The sequence below is a fragment of the Triticum aestivum genome, chromosome 3B (genome assembly GCF_018294505.1).
Source record: "Triticum aestivum cultivar Chinese Spring chromosome 3B, IWGSC CS RefSeq v2.1, whole genome shotgun sequence".
Lineage (NCBI taxonomy): Eukaryota > Viridiplantae > Streptophyta > Magnoliopsida > Poales > Poaceae > Triticum > Triticum aestivum.
Window position 1 is genome coordinate 740,207,235 of NC_057801.1, and position 3,675 is coordinate 740,210,909.

Consider the following 3,675-nt stretch of genomic DNA (forward strand, 5'->3'; position numbering starts at 1 on the left):
CTCCGGTAAGATCCAGCATGCTCCAAGATCCCCATGCTCTTCTCCTCCCTCCCTCCCCTCCCCTCCGGCAAGATCCAGCGTGCGTCCTCCCTCTCCTTGATCTAGATCGGGGCACCTCACCGCCCCGCCTTCGTCTCCCTCCTTCTCCCACCCGATGGAGCCCGCGGTGGGGGAAAGCGAGGGGCCAAACACCCGCTTCCAACACACAAGGTCTCGGCTTCCCCTCCCATCGCCGCACCACTCGTCCGCTAGCTCCCCACGCAGGCGGATTCGGATGGAGGCGGCCGTCACCGGCGGCGGCAATGGGCTGGGTACCATGAGCGCTGTGCTCGCCATCTGACACCATCCTCCAGTGGTGGGGATTCAACATCGCCGTCATCAACAAGCGGGTATTCTAGGTATCCCCTTCTCCCCTCTCGCATTTCATCTTACCACTGCCCAGACCAGGATGCCACCACGCTTGCTCAGAACTGTGTTTCAGGATGCCACCAGGCTCCACTTCTTGACCAGATTTCATAAATGTGCCGCCAGATCTTGCCACACTGGGCATCAGGACCGCTAGATGCTTCTCTCACGGTGGTCAAGCCAAGCTCTCCTACGGTGGTTAGAACGGGCGTCGTCAACCCCGCCACCCCCTCTTCCGCCGGGTCTCCCAAGAGGCCATGCATCCTGCCGCGACCACCTCTACTATGCGACGGTGGTGGCCGACCTACAATGCGACCGCTGCATCGCCAGTAACCTCTTCGGTGAGCACTTTACCTCTGCCTCCCTCCTCTGCCTAGATCCCATGACTGAGCCACACTCTGTAGCATGTAGATTACTGCTTGTATGGCCATGAGGAATGAAATAATTTTGCAGCTAATAATTCTAGTTTCTTCTTGGAGGAGTTGCTGCACCACTAGTTGTTTCTATTGTGTGCTGGACAGTAGATGTGGATAGCATGCATGCTATTTCTTAGGACATTAAGCTACGGAAGGATAAACTGACATAAGTATGCTAGTCTGAAGGGTCGATAACTCACATTTGTTTCTGAATTTAGTAGGTTTATCTGTCTGTGGTCCTCAATGTATTAAATGACAGCCAAAGGTATCCATCTATAGAGGCTTATCTACTAACTGTTGGACCTTGGAGGCTTATAGTGCGATGAAAGCCAAATGTATCTAACTAGCCAGTCGACAGGCTAAAACCACTAGCTATAAAATGACATCAAGTTCTGGTTTACATGCTATTCTCGTCGTTCATGCCGACAGACCTTCTACTATAGTGTTTAGAATAGATTGAGTCTGCTAGCCCTCCTTTTTGTTTTTGTTCTTATTTTGGACAGATGCTTGGGGTGCATACTTTCTAGAATCTGCATTTGGATTTGCAGTTTGCATTGTCGAAGAAAATTCTCGATTGTTTGATTGATGTTCTGACTTTTATGTGGACCAGTCGTCCATTCTCTAAATCATTCTTTTAATCCTACTACCCTTTTTGTATCCATGTACTGTTTATCTTGTTTAAGCATTAATGTATACTTTTCTTTCAGCAATGGCAACACAAGCAGGAACCTTGGCTACTCCTCGTTTAAGTCCCCAAGTGGTAGGGTTCTCTGTTCACGGGAGTCACCATCTAGGCATGCTTGATGCTTCACCAGAATGCTGCATTGTTCTTTAGCTGTCGATTGTCTGTGTAGATTGACTGTATCGAGTTGAGGGCTTGAGGCAGGCTGTAGGTGATTAGAACAACCACCTGTTAAGTAAGATCGGCTGTAGTGTATGCTCTGAACATAAGCTTGCGTTGCTGCCAGTGTAGTGTATGCTCTGAACACAAGATCCTTTACTTGCTCTGGTTTGGTTAAGACTGATGATGCCGTGGATAAGAAAACAATTTAAAAGGTCTGTTGAAACAAGGTGGAAGCATGTTTTTTCTTGCAACGTACCCTAAAACCCTAAACCCTTTTTATTTGAACTTGTTAGTTACGTTCTGGAGTCTGGAATTTTTGAATCAATATCTATCTGATTAATGCATGCCTTGTTTTGTTTTTTAGTTTGTTGCAAAACATATATGTGGTGTATCTGATTAGTTATGTTGTAAAAGAATGCTTGTCTCTGACACTGTTATTCTTATGTTGATATATGTGCCCAGTTTTGTGTGTTTTGAATCAATATCTATCCGATTAATTACTGACCATGGTGAGCTAGATCCAAACAACAAGACACTTACATTAACTTCGCACTTTGAGTCCTTGTAATTATGATAGTGTGGAACTATATTTTGTACACATAGTCAACTAGTTTTCGTTTTATATTTTCTTGCTTATGTGGAACTATATTTTCTCATTTTTCTAATTATGACATGGATGATATGAAATATCAGAATTGTTTCTGTTACATGGTGTGCTGCAGGAAAGCCCCTGTGTAGGTTTATTGTCTCGTAATTGGGCAATTATTTTCTTGCAGGGGGCCACCCGTTCTAGCTCGCTTTGACCCTCTTTTGCTCTGTAGTGGTCCTGGTACATGAAAAGTAGGTCCTTTTAAATGTTTTGCTTCCTTGGTTGCATTCTGTTGTACACTCAAAAATATTTTCAATTTAGTGACAAGCAAACAATAAAATAGTCAAAAGGCTTTTATTTAATGTGCTTTTCGAAAATGAAAATGTGTTGTGATGTTCTCCTCTTTCTGTTGACATGTATGTTGAGTAATATCAAGCCATAATTATAGTCACTCCAAGACATGCTCAAATGTAGTTGCACGTACAGATTTGTGGCTCTGAGGTACAGTTTTAAGATGAGATACGTATATATGGAACATGAAAGTATTACCGTTTGTTAGGACATGATGACTGTTTGTTTACTGCTTTATGATTTTGTGTAGAGTTGCGTCCTTCTTGTCCCCTTTTACCCAAGGCCATCTTGTTGTGTCAATGGGTGTGTTGCCGTTTCAAGTTTTGTGTATGTGCATATGTACATAGCAGTAGACTAGACTGTTGTGATTGTATATTACCTTCGTCCCTTCTTAGATTTTTCTAGATACGGATGTATCTAACACTAAAATGTGTCTATACATCCGTATCTAGACAAATCTAAGACAAGAATTTTGGGATGGAGGCAATGTTTTCGTGTTGTCGAGTCATTCTGGGGTAGCGACTCTTGATGACTTGTGCCTGGCTGATCGACTAGTCTCTACTAGTCGAGAGGTTGAGTCGACAGCTGGCAGTGCGGCTCGTCGACTAGTCGCGTGGATGGAGGGAGTACTTGCTTTGCAGCCCGACAAGACAATATTGTGTTTGCTGGAAACTGAACTCTCTTCTATGTTTGGTTGATGCAGTTCCTTCCATTCATTTTTTTGTTTCTTTGATTTGGATGCAACAGGTTCCCTTCATGAACGAGGACATGGACATGTACCTCGACGGTGAGCTCATCCACCACTACCACCTCGACTCCGCGCGCAAGGTCAATTCCTCTCTCTTGTCTGTGAGGTTTTTTTTCAAGTTGTGTCTTCTCCATTGTAGCCTGCTAGTTTCTGTTCTGGTCCTGAAACCAAACTAGGTAGGATGGCCTTGTGACCTCCTGAATGTCGAGGCTTTGGTTGTCATATCGTGTTTGGTTGATCCTGTATGATGTGTACTTGCTTGATGGTCACCTATTAGCTAAGGTTCTCATATCATGTTTGGTGCTCATATGTGCTTGCTTGA

General features: G+C 44.4%; 1 long non-coding RNA gene across 1 annotated transcript; it reads left to right on the forward strand.

Moving 5' to 3' along the window:
- Positions 1-712: 712 nt before the first annotated feature.
- On the forward strand, positions 713-3,435 carry LOC123066258 (uncharacterized). Its single transcript, XR_006431287.1, has 3 exons — positions 713-746; positions 1,529-1,581; positions 3,353-3,435. It is a non-coding gene; the product is annotated as an uncharacterized lncRNA (long non-coding RNA).
- The last annotated feature ends 240 nt before the right edge of the window (positions 3,436-3,675 follow it).